The 20,581-nt window shown below is 42.0% G+C and overlaps 1 pseudogene; it reads left to right on the top strand.

Annotated features, from left to right (window-relative positions):
- Positions 1-4,955: 4,955 nt before the first annotated feature.
- Positions 4,956-15,337, top strand: LOC100991798 (olfactory receptor 4A5-like; annotated as a pseudogene).
- Positions 15,338-20,581: the final 5,244 nt, after the last annotated feature.

The raw sequence follows: 20,581 nt of genomic DNA on the forward strand, positions 1-20,581 counted from the left end.
GTATTTTTAGTAGAGACGAGGTTTTACCATGTTGGCCAGTCTGGTCTCGAACTCCTGACCTCAGGTGACTGCCTGCCTTTGCCTCCCAAAGTGCTGGGATTACAGGCGTGAGCCACCATGCCCAGCTGCATTTCTCCTTTCAAAAAAATAAATACATATTTTATGTGCATTTAACTTTCTAGTTTAGTAATAGGTATGGATGGCAGAGAATTACTATGAACTAAGGCTCTTTCTTTTTTTGCAATTTCTACATTAGTTGATATTTTTGATGATTTTTTTTATTATTAGAGATAATAAATTCAGATTATGGGCTGTTGTAGGCATTATCTGATACAACAAACACTTTTGTGTCATTCAGGAAAGTGGAAAGCAGAGTAGTTATTTAAATTCAGCTAGAAGGGACATAGAGAATTATGGTTTAGTTTTATATTAGTTCTCAATTTTGGAGTCTTAGTTTAATCCACAGTATCTTTGATCATATCTGATAGTTTTCAGAACTAAAGATATGCTTGCACATCTTTTACCACTTGCCAGTAAGAGGGCACAGCACTTACAGACAGGCTCATCAAATTTTAACAGTAATACATATTACATTTTGGGTAGATGAATTTAATCCATTTATTAGGTAAATTGAAAATGACCAACTTTTAGTGGAGCCCATTACATAAAAAATACCTTAGGTGGTTCAGGTAAGTATTTATGGGACCCTTGGACCCCTTATCTATGACTTTTATGACACAGAAGATCCAAAATTTAACTAAACATATGATGAGATGAAGGTGTTCAATGGTCCCAATGATAAGCCAAGTCATGGAAATAACAAAGGCAGCCATTAAGCACTGCTCTCTTGTTGACAAATAAAATTTCTTTATTGTAGAAACAGTTATTTAATTTATATTGGCATAAAATTAAAGGATTGAATTAATGGACATAGATTCTGACATAGATTCAGGCCTTGATCAAAGCCTGTACTCTAACCTAAAACTGCAGAACTAAGATGATCTATTTTTCCAAGAATCAGAATATCAACTTCCATTCTTAGGCTCTCTGCCTCTGAGCCTCAGGGCTTCTTGGGCATGGACTTTCTAACAGGAGGGATAAGGCCCTTCTTGCTGGGAATATGATTAGAGAAGAGAAGCTGGGGCTGGTTTCCCCCTTCATTCTGGCTTAAATATTACCTATCTTACCTCAGTATTTCATAATCTGAAACTCATAATTTATTGTTCAAGTTACTTTAGAATATATTTTCCACATTATAGGCTTTTCACATTACTTGGCATTTATCTACTGTTCTTGGCGAGACCCACATGTTTTTCCTCTAGAGATTTTCTAAGGGGAAAAGAAAGTGTTCAGAGAGACTACATCATTTGAGTTTATTCAAAATATTCAAATTAACTAATCTGTAATGACCTCATTGTCTCTTTTATTTAAAATAGTGATGATGTAAAAGTCATAGATTGTGTCTACACACATAAATGGAATATTTTCCTGATAGAAAAACCAAAGAGATATCTGAAGAGTTATCTCTTCTACCTTGGGCAGAAGCCCAAGGTAGAGTATATCTTCAGTTGGTATCAAGTCCTCTAGATGTGATGCTTTTTTGTCATAGCCTCCATTTCTTGTAAAAAATGGTGAAAGTTCTCAATTTACTGGGATGAGGTAGAGGAGATATAGGGACATGTTTTTAATTAGGAAGAAAGTGGACTTAGGAGTATGCTATTTGAATGACATTTGAATATCTGAGAGACTGAAGAGTTTGGCTTCTGCCTGTGAGAAAGCTCTATCATTGGTTTTTCCATGAAGTTAAATTTCAGCATTTTCCTTGTTAGGTACAAAGCTTAATAGCTGGGCACATGAATGTTATCATAAATCCTGAGTCACAGTAAAGTACACAGTTGTTTCACTATAATCGAGGAAACTTTCACATAACAAATTTTAGTTTTGTTAACTTTCTGTTCATTTGTGTCATAAAATAAGGGGCTTGTGCAGGTTAATTTCCACTAATAAGTAAAGGTTTACATAGTCATGCAAAGATAGTATCTTTATTTTTCTATGAAGAAATTTTCCAGCAGGTAAGAATATTTGTAACAACCTTTCTATATTATGTTTAAGCATCTTTATATTTTGGTCATCTGCTTTGGATAGTGCCATACTTCTCTAACAACTGAGATAATGAGAAGTCTATGTGGAACTGTGGAAACTGTAGCCACTAGGAACTAATTCCACATGCGTGGATCAGCCATCCATTTCATGTGTTTTATGATCACACATAGATGCGTGAGGTATCTACAATAACGTTCAGTGAGAGAAGCATTGCTTTTCTGGACCACGATGTGAGTATTTGAAGCCACTGAAAACAGATATTCATTGAAAATTCCTGTGATATGTTGAAATGTAGCTAATGTCTTAAATCTATATGATTTTCTTGAAGGAATTCTAACTGGGAAAGATAAGCTAGCAAGCATGAAAATTTTTCAGAATATGGAAGGTATATTTGGTTTTAATATATAGCCTATTTTTTTCTTTTTCCGTTTGCCAAATAAGAAGAAAAACATGTCCCATATTACATGTGTAGTAAACCAATAGATTTATAATCATAAGCTTAGTTTATGGAAAGTTATTTTTATATGATACATTAGTAAAAGTGTACAATTACTTTCAGATATATTTGATTAGAGAGTTTAAAATTGCAGATCATGTCAAGTGTGTTAGAGTATGAAGGAACAAGTGTCTGTTACGTTCTGGAAGCGTAATATGGGTTTTTACTTAAGAATCTAAAAATTATCCCAGCAAACATACCCATAGATAAATATGCTGAGGAAAGTACCTAGTCTACTGTAATTTAAATAGATTTATAAAACTGTGTAAAATATGATATTATGGAAGTTTTTTGTTATTACGGAATTTTATCTTTTGAAAATTTCATGTTCTTAGACAACTATGTTAAATCATGGTTTTTCTCTAAAAATGATAACTTAGTAGTTTACATTAAAGGCCTAGTAATGCCATCTTTCAATTTTTAATATATAATATTTTAATTACTTAAACTATAGAGGATAGTTTACCTATCATATTTTTTACAAGTAAACATTTAAGTTGCCAAAATAATTATCCTGTTGAAATCTAGTTCTGATGATGCAAGAATGAAAAGGCACTAAACCTTGCAGCAAGTAAGGTGTGAAAAAAGTAACAGAATTGGCTATAGACTACATTATTTTCTTGTGTTCTTCAGTAGGTGCGTCTCTATCAGTCTATAGCCTCAATAATGACAGAATTCTGGAATCAGCTGGAAGAGGTAATGTGAATGAGACATGTGGAATGTTCATCACAGCTGGCTTCTAGAGACAGCTCAAACTCTCTCTGCACACATCCTCTTCCACTGCCAGATCTATGTAAATGGAATCATCCTGTCTACATTTGAAGTTTAGTAATTCTGCAGTTTTCCTCAGCAGCGAATATTCAGAAAGTCTGGGTTTTTATCTCTACTTGTCCCACTGTTCTCTCAAAATTAAATTGTCCTTAACTGTCAGATCTAGAGACTTTGACAAACAATTTTTTTTTCTTTTGAATTTTATTTTCTTTCCTTGTTTTTAAACCAAGATTTTCTGTGTTTTTTAAGGCAACCTCCAAAAGCCTCCTGAGTCACAGCAGGGACCCACAGGAGGTTGCACTTTCAGTATTTCCTCACTAAAATGAATCTTTCTGAAAAAGATTTTGAAAGAATACAAGCTTCAACTATCCCATTAATCTTCTTAATGCTTGTAAAAACTCATTTATTAACTACAGTTTGTCTGCTTTTGATTTTAGCCTTCTTTTCATTTCCTGAGCTCTTTCCAATGGTAGTTCCGCCTTTTTTCCTATAATTCTGCTCGGTTCTCATCAAGACACATTGCATCACAGGTAAAATTACTGCTCACATAATTTAATCATTTTCTAAAACATACAATTTTATTGTGTGCCCCCAAAGAGTTTTCCTGAATTGTATGTACTTTATCTTTTTTTTTCCTGGACTATGCCTATAAATCTTTTCAAGCTGACAAAGATCTACATGATTTGCTCTGATTATATGTTCACAGTGTAGCATTCAAAAACACTAATTATAGGTATTGTTTATTGAGCCCTTCCCAGGTGCCAGCCAGTATTCTAGGCACTTTACTTTGTTTTTATAAAACAACAACTCAAGGGGTTAGGACTATTGGGAACTCCATTCTAAAAATGATGAAAGTAAGGGACAGAGAGCTTTAGTAAATGGCCCAAAGTTTCAATAAAATGGTGAAGCAGAGGTGGCTGAAGCAGTGTGGCTCCAGTGCCCACATTATTCACACGCTACGCTTTCTCTCCAAGGATGTCTTGGATCTTAAATAGGTACATACTGGGTGAGAAACTTATAGTCACTATTTACTCACTGTAATCATGAAACCCCATGTCCCACTGACTACCATTTTTCATGTAAGAATCATGAGCTTGGAAATTTTTGTTTAATTATAAATTATAAAAAAAGAAAAAAATTGTCAGCAGAATACCATAAAGGAGAGATGCACTAATAGTTCTGTAGATAGTTGACTAGAAAGGATTCTGAATTTCTCAAATTTAATTCCAATATTTTAAAGTGAGCAGACTGAGACAGACTTGTAAATGCATTCAGAAAATGACTCAAATCCATGCCTTCTTACACTGAACTTGGAATTTCTCTTGGAGTATTCTTCTTTTTGGAATCTGGTAACTAAGATTCTATTTTTGAATACTCTTGCTATCTATATGGTGTAATGAATAAAACCTAGTCCCACTGCTCTGTACATCTTTCTACAGTGTCTATTTTCTCCTGTCTCACTACAAAGCTCATCCCAATAATTCAGAAAAAAATGCTCACTGCTTATTTGGTAGTTGGTGATAGCCATGAGTTAGTTTACCTGAGTTCAAAATAAATTGCTGAAAATTCAGATATTGAATGTAAGTGTAATAAAAACTGGGGTATCAGCAAGGAAAAATGGAGAGAATCACAGCTCCTTATAAGTTGGACAAGGAGTCAGATCAAGTAATTGCTACAAGGAACAATGTGATAAATAATATCATAGCTATTCATACAGTTCAGAGTCCTGTGTTTTCACATTTAATGAAAGACTTATGAAGACTAAATATCCTTTAAGGCATGAAGGATTGAAGATCTAACAGTAGGATGCCAGAGTGATGAGTGAGATATTTCAGAAGGTGTTATTCTTGGTGCTATACAGATCATATAATAAAGATACCAGAAATACAAAAACAAAGGACTTAATCTATGTCAGCTTATTTATTAAGAGGCCTGTTGTGGGGTGGGGGTAGGGGGTAGGGATAGTATTAGGAGATATACCTAATGTTAAATGACCAGTTAATCGGTGCAGCACACCAACATGGCACATGTATACATGTGTAACAAACCTGTACATTGTGCACATGAACCCTAAAACTTAAAGTATAATAAAAAGAAAGGAAAAAAAATTGAGACCAAAAAAAAGAGTTTATAACCACCACCAGAGAGTTATTTTCTTGAGAACAAGAACTTGTTGCCTATTCAGCATAGCTGACTTCCGTACCAAGAAAAATGTTTTAAATAAGAAGTTATGAAATGTATGAATGGCTGTTGGCATTTTAACTCTTCTTGTGTATAGAATATTCATTAAAACCTAGAGGTAGAGGCATTTACCTGTGCTGAAACTAAAAACCTTTGAGGAGAAATAGAATTGTCAAGGGAAGATAGGCTCTTTGGGTGAAGAACTCAATAGAGACTTACTAATTTTTTTTTTTTTTTTTTGCATGTAAATCACTGTTGAGGCTACAACAATGAAGATGTCCTCTGTGACACAATGGATGTAATCATATTCCTGCTCATGATTTCATTACAGGTTCTGTTCTCCTGAGCTCTCATCTCTGATACAAGCCTGAAAGAAGAGTAAATGAGACAGAATAAAAATAATACAGAATTTGTCCTCTTGGGCTTCTCTCAGGATCCTGATGTGCAAATGCATTATTTGTCATGTTTTACTCACATAATTGGTGTCAACAGTGGGGAACCTGCTCATTGTGGTGACTATTATTGCCAGCCCTTCCTTGGGCTCCCCAGTGTATTTCTGACTTGCCTGTCTGTCATTTATAGATGCTGCATATTCCACTACCATTTCTGATGTTATGCCCAGACCGTTTGTTCCCCAAAGAAGACCACCAGAGTCCAGAGTCAAAGCCAAGCGGCAAGGATCTTTACTACAAGTTCGAACCTGGTCCCTCCATTTCACCGCATACAAGAGGGCCCCGAACAATGCGAGTGTTTGCTTTTTATAGCCTGAAAGTTACAGGGGAACAAAGGAATTCTTTTGGTTCCTGCTCTTTCAGTAAAACTTTAAACGGCTGTCCCCTTATCGGAGACTTTCCTGGTGGTGTTTGTACTGGGCTCAGGAAGTTTGAGAGATATATGGCAATATGTGGTGGGATGGGAGGATGGGATGTGTTTGTACTGGGCTTGTTTGTTTTGAGCTCAGGGCTGAGGAATGTGCCTGGCTCCTTTCATTTCCCCCCTCTTCTTTTCAGGTATTTTTAGAGCCAATCTTGGGTCTTATAAGTCTGATTCTGTTTCAGCGTTTACATGTTGGTATTGGGCTCTGAGGACCATGAGTTGTACAGTGTCAAACCTTTCTCTAACGAACCACAAAATTCTGTTAACAACACAAGGTCCTACGGTAAGCAGAAATAGTAGACTCAGCAGGGGTCCAAGGAAGGGGGCTAACAGAGAAAACATAGATGAGTTCCACCATTGGTCTGCAGCTGAAGCAAACTGCCATGTTCTTACTTCTGTGCTTAACTTGCGTAACTGTTGGACTCGGTCTTCCACGAGTCCTGATTCATTTATGTAGAAACAACAGTCTTCCTTTAGAAACATACACGTTCCCCCTTTTTCAGCAGTGAGTAGGTCTAAGGCCCTCTGGTTCTGCAAGGTTACCTGTGCTAGGGACGTGAGCTGCCACTGGAGGGAGGCAAGGGACTCAGCTGACTCCTCCACAGCAACGGCAAATTGTTGGTACAGCTTGTTACTTTCTATGAGGGTGTGACCTAGGGCTCCCCCAGCCAGTCCGGCCGCCATGAAGGATGCGGTGAGGGAGATTCCTGCAATGAGGGGGAGAAATATGGCTCGTGCAGGTCTCGGTCTAGGGTCTGGGTGAATAACAGCACCAGTCCAGTTACCGGTATACCCTAGGAACTCGCCGGCAGTAAGTAGAGTTAACCGGGGAACTAATGTGACAGGAAGACACAGTAGGTTGGTAACAGAGGGGCTTGATAGGTTTTTAGATAATGTTCTATTACACCAGAAGAATATGCCTGATGGAGCCCTTAAGGTGATGTTAGGGGGCGTTGCAGTGATGTTGCAGAGGCTGGAATTAGTTCCTGAGAAACAGTAGGGAAACTTCTCTTGACTGGGGTTTAGGTATAGTGGCACGTTAGGGATAGGGGCATATGAGAGGTTTTGGTGGTTGTTAGCTTGGGCAGAGGTGGATGATCCCCATGGCAGGGGGACAGCGGTTAGCGGTGGACGCCCTAGAGTGGCACATAGAAAGCAGCCAGACAGGCTGTGAAGTCCTGTAAGGTTGGCAAGTTCTAGCGGTTTTCTTGTCGCTGGATATTTCCATGGACCAGGGGCCGTACCTGCACTAGACCCCGCCACAGATAGAGGAGACTGGGAGGCGGAGGAGTAGTATACAGCCCCGTGTTGAGGCATGGTCCAGCGGGAGTTCCAGAAGGGCCATCTGGGATCTATCTGTTCTTCTCCACCCCACCATTGGTATTTATGGATGTTACAATAGTTATAAGGGCAGCCGGCACTTTGGTGCCACCAATAGTGCTTACAATTGTATTCAGTCTGATCCATGTATATGAAAGGTAGTAAAATTGGGCTATTGCACCCTGAGGAGGGGCAATCTGCACTGGCCACTAGTTTCCCGGGCTTATGAGGTTGCCCAGGGTGGGTTTGGTTTTCATAAAGCCAGAATCTCTAGACAAAGGGATTAGGAGCTGGCTTTATGTTTTCCCCAGCGGCCACTAGGGCGACCAATGTTAGAGTTAGACTACCTAACTGCATGTTTGCAGTGAGCTATGCTGCCGGCGCAGGGTGAGTTTTAAGGGGTTGTTCTTAGCTCTGTCCACAGTCCACGTGTCCGGTGCTTCAGCAGCCACCGTGATTGGCCCCAGAAGGTCGGAGGTTGGGTCCACTGGCTTGACGTGGTTGTAGTGGATCCACGACACAATGCCTTCTACCTTCAGGGCGGTGGGTGTGGTCAGGAGTACTTGGAGTGGTCCTTTCCACCTGGGCTCTAGGGTCTCTTGTCGGTGTCACTTAACCAGGACCCAGTCTCCCGGCTGGTATGGATTGGGTGTCGGTGGGGGACTGGTCTCATATAGCTCTTTCAGCTTGGGCCAGATTTCTTGGTGAATTTTCTGTAAGGCTTGTAAGGAAAATAAGAATTCAGAGACATTTTCTGTTTCAGACTTAAGCAGGTCATCTTTTAAGCTAGGAACCAGGGGTGGAGGTCTGCCATACATGATTTCGTAAGGGGTGAGGCCCAGTTTGTAAGGGGTATTACGGGCCCAGAACAGAGCATAGGGGAGAAGGACTACCCAATTAGCGCCAGTCTCTATAGTCAATTTAGTTAAGGTCTCTTTTAAGGTCCGATTCATCCTTTCTACCTGTCCTGAACTCTGGGGCCTGTAAGCGCAATGTAGTTTCCAATTTGCCCCAAGGATGGAAGCCAAGTCCTGACTTACCTTAGCGACGAAAGCGGGCCCATTATCTGACCCTATCTGGATGGGGAAGCCATATCTGGGAAGGATATCTTCCAGAATTTTCTTTGCTACGACCTGAGCAGTTTCTCTTTTGGTTGGGAATGCTTCAGTCCACCCTGAAAAAGTATCTACAAAGACAAGTAAGTACCGGTACCCGTACTTTCCTGGCTTTATTTCAGTAAAATCTACTTCCCAGTAGATACCGGGCCTGGTTCCCCTGAGCCTTGTTCCTGCTGCAGCTTGAGATTGGGGGTATGCGTTGTTAAGCTGGCAGACTTTGCAACTTGTCACGATACTGCTGGCCGTCTCAGCTATATGTCTGATTTTGAGCTTGGAGCGTCTGATCAGGTCTATCATCCGCCGGGCCCCCAGGTGGGTGGTTCGGTGGATGTGTTCTAACACCTGTTGTCCTAATTTTTCTGGTAGGATGGTTTGGTCATTAGTATCAGTCCACTACCCATTCTGGATTTGTTTCAGGGGAAGTTTGTCAATCCACTGGAGATCTTGTTCTGAATATTCAGGGAAATATGGCAAGTCCCAGGGGCCCGGGTCAGGGAGCTGGAGTGCAAGGAGTCGTCTGGGAACCTTCGCCACATTCCTTGCAGTTTGGTCTGCCAGAAAGTTGCCTTGAGTAGTTGGAGTAGTTAGTTTCTGATGCCCTGGGCAATGTACAATGGCTAATTTTTCTGGCCTCCATAGGGCTGTTAGCAGGGCTAGGATCTCTTGCTTGTTTTTTTATCTCTTTTCCTTTAGTCGTCAGTAACCCTCGCTCCCTGTAAATGGCCCCATGTATATGCGCCGTTGCAAAAGCATATCGGCTGTCTGTATATACTGTCAGCTTTTTCCCCGCCCCTAAGGTAAGGGCTTGGGTGAGCGCTATCAGTTCGGCCTTCTGGGCCGATGTCCCCGGGGGCAGGGGTTCCGCCCAGATTACCTCAGTCTCTGAAGTTACTGCCGCTCCAGCGTACCTCTGGCCTTGATGCATGAAGCTGCTCCCATCAGTGAACCAGACGAGGTCGGTGTCAGGAAGTGGGCGGTCCTGCAGGTCTTCTCGAACTCCGTGCACCTGAGCTAGTATCTTGGTGCAGTCATGGAGTGGGGCGTCCAGGTCCGGGTTGGGCAGCAGCGAGGCAGGGTTTAAGGTCGCTGGGGGCAGGAAAATTATCCTGTGAGGATTTAGTAGTAGTCCTTGGTAGTGGGTGAGCCGGGCGTTACTTATCCATCGATTAGGTGGCTGTTTGAGTACACCTTCAATGGCATGTGGAGTAACGACCCGCAATTCTTGCCCCATGACAAGTTTATCAGCATCTTGCACCATCAGAGCCGTGGCCGCAATCATTCGGAGACAAGGGGGCAGTCTCTTACCAAGTGGCCAGCCCCCTTACAGTAAGCACATTTGTCTTTGCTCAGGTTATCATGCCGGGGGGGGGGCCGCCTAGGTTGGGTGTACTCTGGCTGTAGATGCTCTTTCTGTACCACTGCTGCCAGGACCTTGGTCATTTTTTCAGTGGCCTTAAATTGCTTTTTCTCTGGAGTATCTCTGTTATTGTAAACCCGCTGGGCTATCTGAAGGAGGTCCTAAATCCGCTTTCCCTCCAAGTCTTCTAATTTCTGGAGTTTTCTCTTAATATCTGGGGCTGCCTGATTTACGAAAGACATTACAACAGCTGCCTGACTTCCTGGAGCCTCTGGATCTATGGGGGTGTACTGTCTAAAAGCTTCCATTAATCTTTCTAAGTAGGTAGCTGGGCTCTCTGTCTTCCCCTGCAGAATAGAATATACTTTAGCCAAATTAGGGGGCTTGCGAGCAGCTGCCCGGAGACCTGCCATTAGAGTCTGGCGATAAAGGTGTAGCCGTCCCCTACCTTCTGCCATGTTGTAGTCCCACGCCGGCCTGGTCAGAGGAAAGGTTGCGTTTATGAGGTCGGGGTTGGCAGTCGGTTGACCGTCGTCCCCCGGGACCAGCTTTCTAGCTTTTATCTGTATTCTCTCTCGCTCTTCCGTGGTGAACAAAATTCGGAGGAGCTGCTGACAATCATCCCAAGTGGGCTGGTGGGTGAACATGACACTATCTAGTAAAGCCAGTAAATCTTTGGGGTTGTCTGAAAACCGAGCACTCTGAGTTTTCCAGTTATACAGATCACTGGTGGAGAATGGCCAGTACTGGAGCCTGGGGATTCCTGTGTCATCTGGGGGTCCTATTTCCTGAAGGGGTAAAGCCACCGTGGAGTCAGGTGGCTGAGGGGGGCTAGTCCGCGAAGTGCACCCTCACGTCCTCCCCGCCGGCTCTTCAAAGTTACTTTCCCTTTCGGCGGGCCCGTGTGTGCCGGTCGCCTCCCGTCCGCCTGCTCCCTCCCGCAGCTCAGCCAGGGGGGCTGGGGCCTGGGGCCCGGAGGGGTACAGAGGGGGTTCTGTGAACAGTGGGTCCCCACTGTCAGGTAGAACAGGATGGGGGGGGCAGTTGGTTGCTTCGATTTTAGTGGTCGAGCAACCAGTGCCTTACAGGGTTCAGAGGCCAATTGGAAAGGGGACAGCCAAGGAGGCGGGTTCTCAACAAGGTCCTGCCATATGAGGATATATGGGATTTGATCTAAGTGGCCCGCACGCCCAGGTAGGAAAATCTTGGACTTTACCCTAGTGATGACAGCAAGTTGGAAGGTCCCTTCGGGTGGCCACCCCACATCAAAGGCAGGCCATTCAGAGCGACACAGAGTAATTAGCTTTCCTTTCTTGATTTCTATACCAAGATCATGGCCCCTTGCTCTAACTGCTTTGAAATTACTCGTAAGGAGAGATAGAGGAGTGCTCTGGGTATTACCCATCCTGTAATAATTTGTAGTCTCTTCCTGTAAAGGAATGTGGGTTTGAATCCCTGTAAAGGAAATCTGATCTGACTTATTAATGATATCTAATCGCAGGCGCACTTTGGCAGCCCTGGTCAGAGGCAGCTGCTGCCCGCCAAACCGGGGCAGCTCAGATCAGAGACAGATGCTGCCCGATCAACTGGGCAGCTCAGATACAGCTGCTGCCCGCCAAACCGGGGCAGCTTAGATCAGAGACAGCTGCTGCCCGCCCAACCGGGCAGCTCAGATACGGCTGCTGCCCGCCAAACCTGGGCTGTCCGCCAAACCGGGGCAGCTCAGATCAGAGACAGCTGCTGCCCGCCCAACCGGGCAGCTCAGATACGGCTGCTGCCCGCCAAACCGGGGCAGCTCAGATCAGAGACAGCTGCTGCCCACCAAACTGGGGCAGCTCAGATCAGAGACAGCTGCTGCCCGCCCAACCGGGCAGCTCAGATACGGCTGCTGCCCACCAAACCGGGGCAGCTCAGATCAGAGACAGATGCTGCCCACCCAACCGGGCAGCTCAGATACGGCTGCTGCCCGCCAAACCAGGGCAGCTCAGATCAGAGACAGCTGCTGCCCACCAAACCGGGGCAGCTCAGATCAGAGACAGCTGCTGCCCGCCAAACCGGGGCAGCTTAGATCAGAGACAGCTGCTGCCCGCCCAACCGGGCAGCTCAGATACGGCTGCTGCCCACCAAACCAGGGCTGTCCGCCAAACCGGGGCAGCTCAGATCAGAGACAGCTGCTGCCCGCCCAACCGGGCAGCTCAGATACGGCTGCTGCCCACCAAACCGGGGCAGCTCAGATCAGAGACAGCTGCTGCCCACCAAACCAGGGCAGCTCAGATCAGAGACAGCTGCTGCCCGGCCAACCGGGCAGCTCAGATATGGCTGCTGCCTGCCAAACCAGGGCAGCTCAGATCAGAGACAGATGCTGCCCGCCAAACCGGGCAGCTCAGGTACGGCTGCTGCCCGCCAAACTGGGGCAGCTCAGATCAGAGACAGCTGCTGCCCACCAAACCGGGGCAGCTCAGATCAGAGACAGCTGCTGCCCGCCCAACCGGGCAGCTCAGATATGGCTGCTGCCCGCCAAACCGGGGCAGCTCAGATCAGAGACAGATGCTGCCCACCCAACCGGGCAGCTCAGATACGGCTGCTGCCCGCCAAACCAGGGCAGCTCAGATCAGAGACAGCTGCTGCCCACCAAACCAGGGCAGCTCAGATCAGAGACAGCTGCTGCCCGCCAAACCGGGGCAGCTTAGATACGGCTGCTGCCCGCCAAACCGAGGCAGCTCAGATCAGAGACAGATGCTGCCCGATCAACCGGGCAGCTCAGATACGGCTGCTGCCCGCCAAACCGGGGCAGCTCAGATCACAATATAGATCAGATGAGAGCCAGGGGACGTCTCCCACCAGTCTCCGCTGGCCGTCCTATAGCGCATCCGCCAGGACTGTGCCAGCTCCAGTTTCAGACCTCGCAAGTCACAGATTCGGATTCAGAACAGACACAGACAGACAAACGGAGATGAGCCAGCTCACCTATCAGTAGATCGATCTTAGCAGATCCGTTGACCAGGGGTCTGGTGGGCTTGGGGAATCCCGGACGAGCCCCCAGATGTTATGCCCAGACCGTTTGTTCCCCAAAGAAGACCACCAGAGTCCAGAGTCAAAGCCAAGCGGCAAGGATCTTTACTACAAGTTCGAACCTGGTCCCTCCATTTCACCACATACAAGAGGGCCCCGAACAATGCGAGTGTTTGCTTTTTATAGCCTGAAAGTTACAGGGGAACAAAGGAATTCTTTTGGTTCCCGCTCTTTCAGTAAAACTTTAAATGGCTGTCCCCTTATTGGCGACTTTCCTGGTGGTGTTTGTACTGGGCTCAGGAAGTTTGAGAGATATATGGCGATATGTGGTGGGATGGGAGGATGGGATGTGTTTGTACTGGGCTTGTTTGTTTTGAGCTCGGGGCTGAGGAATGTGCCTGGCTCCTTTCACTCCCAAACTGATTGTAGAATTACTCATTGATAAAAAGACTATTTCCTTCCGAGCTTGCATGGGCCAGCTATTTATAGAACACTTGTTTGGTGGTACTGAGATCTTCATTCTGATGATGATGGCCTGTGATCACTATGTGGACATCTGTAAGCCACTGCACTATTTGACCATCATGAATTGACAGGTTTGCATCCTTCTGTTGGTGTTGGCTGTGACAGGAGGTTTTGTACATTCTATGTTTCAAACTGTTGTTGTGTACAATCTCCCTTTCTCTGGCCCCAATGTCATTGACTGTGGGGAAAAGAAAGAGAGATCAGATTGTTACTTTGTCTGTGTAGAAAGAAGTAGACATAGGAGACTCCATTTTGTTCTGTATTAAGAAAAATCCTTCTGCCTTGAGATGCTGTTAATCTATAACCTTACCCCCAACCCCGTGCTCTCTGAAACATGGGCTGTGTCAACTCAGGGTTAAATGGATTAAGGGCGGTGCAAGATGTGCTTTGTTAAACAGATGCTTGAAAGCAGCATTCTCGTTAAGAGTCATCAACACTCCCTAATCTCAAGTACCCAGGGACACAAACACTGTGGAAGGCCGCAGGGACTTTTGCCTAGGAAAGCCAGGAATTGTCCAAGGTTTCTCCCCATGTGATAGTCTGAAATATGGCCTCATGGGAAGGGAAAGACCTGACCATACCCCAGCCCAACACCCATAAAGGGTCTGTGCTGAGGATTAGTATAAGATGAAGGAATGCTTCTTTGCAGTTGAGACAAGAGGAAGGCATCTGTCTCCTGCCCGTCCCTGGGCAATGGAATGTCTCGGTATAAAACCCGATTGTATGTTCCATCTACTGAGATAGGGAAAACTGCCTTAGGGCTGGAGGTGGGACATGTGGGCAACAATACTGCTCTGTAAGGCATTGAAATGTTTATGTGTATGCATATCTAAAGCACAGCACTTAATTCTTTACTTGTCTATGATGCAGAGACCTTTGTTCATGTGTTTATCTGCTGACCTCTTCTCCACTATTATCCTAAGACCCCGACACATCCCCCTCTCTGAGAAACACCCAAGAATCATCAGTAAATACTAGGGGAACTCAGAGCCTGGCGGGATCCTCCGTATGCTGAATGCTTGTCCCATGGGTCCCCTTATTTCTTTCTCTATACTTTGTCTCTGTGTCTTTTTCTTTTCCAAGTCTCTTGTTCCACCTAACAAGAAACACCCACAGGTGTGGAGGGGCAACCTATCCCTTCAATTGACCACTTTGTCTGTGACATGTACCCATTATTGCAACTGGCGTTCACTGATACCAACTTTATAGGCCTCACTGTTGTTGTCAATGGTGGAGCAATGTGTACGGTCATCTTCACCATTCTACTAATATCCTACGGAATCATCCTAAACTCTCTTAAAACTTATAGTCAGGAAGGGAGGTGTAAAGCCCTGTCTACCTGCAGCCCCCACATAACCGTGGTTGTCCTCTTTTTTGTTCCCTGTATTTTCATATATGTTAGACCTGTTTCAACCTTTCCTACTGATAAATTCATGACTGTGTTTTATACAGTTATCACACCCATGTTGAATCCTTTAATATACACGTTGAGAAATTCAGAGATGAGAAACTCTATAGAAAATCTTTTGTGTAAAAAAGCTATCTGTACTTAGAATAAGAGTGTCCCTCCTCATGTAGATAGGGAGGTGTGTAGACAAGGTCTTCCCAGTGTGATTTCCTCCACATGCCCAGCAAAGAATGGAGATTCGAAGGAATATGTAAGCAAAATCGTTGCTCCTGTTCAGAAGGGAAGGCTATGGTGCTGCCTTTAGTGTAATTTATTTAAAGACTTTGTAGAATATACAAGCACCATACTCACAAATATATTTGAAACTTCCCCTTCTCAGACTTGGGCTGAAACTCTATGTTAGTTCAGTAAGATAATACTCTTAACAATCTTAGAATTATATTGGTTTAGTTTAAATTGCTTATGAGACATACTATTAAATTTTTCTGAAGCCACTTTGAAACAACATTTATTTTCATGACCTTTCTTACTTTTAGAGTACTTATCGCTTTGCAGAGACTGGAAAGCAAAACCAGTTTTTTCTTTGAAACCAGGAAGTTCTGGCTATTTTATGCTTCTTGTAAATTCTGTCTGAAAAGGTAAAAGTTAATCTTTTAAGTAATTATAAAATATATCCATGACTTATTATAAGATACAATGCTACAAGAAACAGTTGTAACTTTCAATATTCTATTTGGAAATTTTACCCAAATCTGCCTATTCTCTTAAGTACATTTTTTATTTTCTCCGTTAGTGTAGGTGACAGAATCACTAAATTTTTTCAGCAGTACATAGCGACTCACTTTTCTCACACCTTCCGGAACAGTTACGTCTGTCTTTTCAGCCTTTACTGACAATATCCTGGAGGCCCCTATTTTTGAGCCCTAAAGCCAATGTCATACACTTTAAAGTGTTGTTATGGAAACACCACAACTTGAGTGCCACTTTTTATGCTGGTCTTGTCTTCATGAATGGTGCAGGGCTCCACAGTTTTGTGAGTTAAAACAACCACCATTTCACTTTGGGAGGCTGAGGAAGGTGGATCATGAGGTCAGGAGATCAAGACCATCCTGGCTAACACAGTGAAACCCCGTCTCTACTAAAAATAAAATACAAAATAATTAGCCGCGTGTCGTGGCGGGTGCCTGTAGTCCCAGCTACTCGGGAGGCTGAGGCAGGAGAATGATGTGAATCCAGGAGGTGGAGCTTGCAGTGAGCTGAGATTGTGCCACTGCACTCCAGCCTGGGTGACAGAGTGAGACTCCATCTCCAAAAAAAAAAAAAAAAAAAAAAAACACCATTTAATTTGATCTCAAAATTTTGTGAGCTAAGAATTCAGGCAGTTGTTGGCTGGATATTTCTTCTTTTTGTGTGGCAAGGACTGAAGTCACTGTCTTATTAAGCTGATACCTGAGTTTTATGTAAGATGCAGGATGACTTAATTCACATTTATAGCATAGTGGAAGGGATGACAGTAAGAGACTCACTGGGTCCCTCTTCCTATCTCTTTGGATCAAAAGATCACTCCAGAAAATAGTCAAGCTTTTTATATGAGGAAGTGATGACAGGTGAAAGTTGTGAAAGCAAGCTCAGAGAATGGTGCTCAGAAGTCCCAGTGGTAGAAAGTAGATGGGTCTGGCCAGATAAGGGTTATGTCCAGAACTGGCACAATGTCACTTGCATCATATTCTGTTCATCAAGATTGGTCACATACCACTCCAGATTTGAGGTTTGACAGAAACAGAAGATAATCCTTGGTGGGGAAGTGGCAGAGTCACTTTGCAGAGCAGCATGCAGAACAATTGTCCACATCTCATAAAGAGCACATTGGAGTTTTATTCATTTTATGTTGGACCCATAAATCATCTTGTACTAGCAACAACTTCACAATATTGGTTTTTCTATTTCCTGAATACAATATGTCCATTAAGTATTTTAAATGTTCATTCTTGAAGAGTTTTGTAGTTTTTATTAGTGTAAGGATCTCCTCCTTTATTCCTAAGTATTTATGCTTTCATGTTTCCTCACAGGTTTTTATTTATTAAAGAATTCCAATTGTCATTGTTGCTAGTATATAAAGAAAATCAAATTTTTTATTTGACAGTTGGGTCCTGTAAACTTCCTAAATTTAATTCCTATTCCTACATAATTATGTCTATAGATTCTTTAGGGTTTTCTGAACCATTATCATGTTATCTACACGTAAGGATAGCTCATTACTTTGAAAGATATAGCAGTGTTTCAGTTTCTCTTTGTATCAGTTTAGGAAGGTTGCCCTTTCCCTACATTTTGCCTAATTAATCTAAGCTGTCAAATTAATCAAAATAATGTATTTCATAACAATACTTTTCTAAACTTTTAAAGTCTAAAATATCTATGGGTTGATTATTTGTTTTATTATTTCTGATCCTGGTAATTTGAATTTCTCTTTGTTTTCTCTTGATCAGTCTTGCTAACAGTTTATCAATGTCATAATAAAAGTATCATTTTTGGCTATTTTTATTTTCTCTATTTTATGTTTTCAATTTTATTGGTTTTGATCTTATATTTATGTCCTTTTGTTTAGTTACCTTGGCTTCTTATTCTAGCTTCTTGAGGTGAAGGCTCAGATGGCTGCTTTTAAAAATTTATTTTCAATGAGAGCATTTATAACTATACGTGTTTCTTTAAGCACTCTTTTGATCATACTTCACACATTTTGATATATTTTTGTTATTGCTTAGTTCTAAATACTTGGTTATTTCCAGTATACCTTTCTCCTGGATTCATAGGTTGACTAAATATTTGTTGGCAGGTTTCCCAATATTTGAAGCATATCTTAGACATATTTATGAATTATTTATTCATTCATAGCAAATTATTTTAAAACTTAATTCATAGCAAATTATTTTAAAACTTAGTGATTCAAACAATATGTACTCATTCATAATTTCTGTAGGCCAGGAAACTAAGGATGGTTTAGCAGGTTTCAAAGCTTCAAAGCCTCTTACAGAGTTGTAATCGAGGTGCCTTTGGGGCTACTGGCTCATATGAAGGCTTGGCTGAGGAAGGATCCACTGCCACACTGGGTGTTGGTATTAGTAGTTATTTGAATTCAGCTGGAAGGGATGTAGAGAATTACGTCCTGTTTTTATATTAGTTCTTTATCTTGGAGTCATAATTTAAACCAAAATACCTTTGACCATATCTGATAGTTCTTCAGAATTAAAGATATATATATATGTGCATTTTTTAGCACTTACCAGTAAAACAGCACAGTGTTTATAGACATGCTCTTCAAATTTTAGCAGTAATACATATTACATTTGTGGTGGATGAATTTAATCCATTTATTAGGTAAGTTGAAAATGACCAACTTTTAATGGAGCCCATTACATGATAAAAACCTTTGCTACTTCACAGAAATATTTATGAGACTCTTTATCTGAGTCTGTTATGACACAAAGATCCAATATTTAACTAAATGTATGATGAGATGAAGGTGTTCAATGGAGCCAATGGTGCGCCAAGTCACAGAAATAACAATGGAAGCCCTTAAACACTACTCATTTGTTGAAAATCAAAATTTCTTTATTGTAGAAAGTTATTGAATTGATATATGAATAAAATTAAAAAATTAAATTAATGGATGTTTTAGTCCGTTTTCACACTGCTGATAAAGACATACCCAAGACTGGGTAGAAAAAGAGGTTTAATTGGACTTTCAGTTCCACATGGCTGGGGAGGCCTCAGAATCATGGTGGGAGGTGAAAATGCACTTCTTACATGGTGGTGGAAAGAGAAAAATGAGGAAGATACAATTCTGGTTGAAATTTGGTTGGGGACACAGCCAAAACATATCAACGGACTACAGATCATTATCATTATATCTGACATAGATACAGGTCTTGATCAAAAGCCAGTACTCTAACCTAAAACTGCAGCACTACGATTACCTATTTTTTCCATAATCAAAATATCAACTTACATTCTTAGGTTCTCTGCCTCTGAGCCTCAGGGCTTCTTGGACACTGACTTTCTAACAGGAAGGATAAGGCCCTCCTTACCAGGAATACTTTTAAAGAAGATAATCTGGGGCTAGTTCTCTTTCATTCTGGCTGAAATATTACTTTTCTTACCTATACATTTTATAACATAAAACTCATAATTTATTATTCAATTTACTTTAGAATTTTTCTTTTCATATTACAGGCATTTCACATTATTTGTCACTTAGCTACTTTTCCTTAGCAAGAGCCAAGTCTTTTTCCTCTAGGGATTTTCTAAGGAAAAAGGTTACAGAGAGGTTACTTCATTTGAATTTGTTCCAAATATTCTAATTAACTAATCTATAATGATCTTATTGTCTCTTTCTAAAATTTGTTGATGTGAAAGTCATAGACTGTGTCTACAGACATCAAATGGAAGAATTATATTCCTGATAGAACAACCCAGTACATATCATAAAAGATAAATTTCTGCCCAAGGTAGAGTATGTCTTCAGTTGGTATCTGATCTGCTAGGTGCAATGTTTTCTTCTCATATCCACCATTGCTTGTAAAAATGAGTGAAAGGGCTCAATTTCCTGGGATGAGATTGGGGAGATATAGAGACATGCTTTTACTTAGGAAAGAAGTGGCCTTAGGGATATGCCAGTTGAATGACTGAAAGACTGAAGAGTTTGGCTTCTGCCTGTCGGCAAGCTCTGTCACGGAATTCTCCATGACGTTAAATCTCAGCATTGTCCTTGTTAGGTAAAAAGCTTAATAGCTGGGCACATAAATATTATCATAAATCCTCAATCACAGAAAAGGACTTATGGTTTAGCAAAATTTAGAAAACTTTCAAGTAAAAAATTTTAGTGTTGATACTTGTGTCCCATAATAAGGGTCTTGTCCAGGTTAATTTTCACTAATTAGGTCAACTTTTAAATAGTCATGCAGAGGTAGTCTGCTTGTTTTTATCTGAAAAAATTTTCCAGCAGGTGAGAATGTTAGATTACCTTTTTACAGTAAATATTAACATTCTGTTAAGGCATTTTTTATATTTTGGTCATCTGCTTTGGTGCCATATTTCTCTAAAGACTGAGATAATGAGAAGCCAGGGTGAAACTATGGAAACTGTAGCCACTACGAATTAATTCTACATACATGGATCAGCCATGTATATTCTTGTGTTTTATGATAACACATAGATGCATGAGGTATCTACAGCAATCCTCAGTGAAGGAAACATTGTTTTTCTGGACCAAGAAGTGAGTGTTTGAAACCATTGACAAGAGATATGCATTGAAAATTCTTGTAATATGTTGAAATATAGCTAGTGTCTTAAAAACCCACGGCTTTATTAGATAAATTCTAATTGGAAAAATTAAGCTAGCAGATATGAAAATTTAC

This window comes from Pan paniscus, chromosome 9, assembly GCF_029289425.2.
Source record: "Pan paniscus chromosome 9, NHGRI_mPanPan1-v2.0_pri, whole genome shotgun sequence".
NCBI lineage: Eukaryota > Metazoa > Chordata > Mammalia > Primates > Hominidae > Pan > Pan paniscus.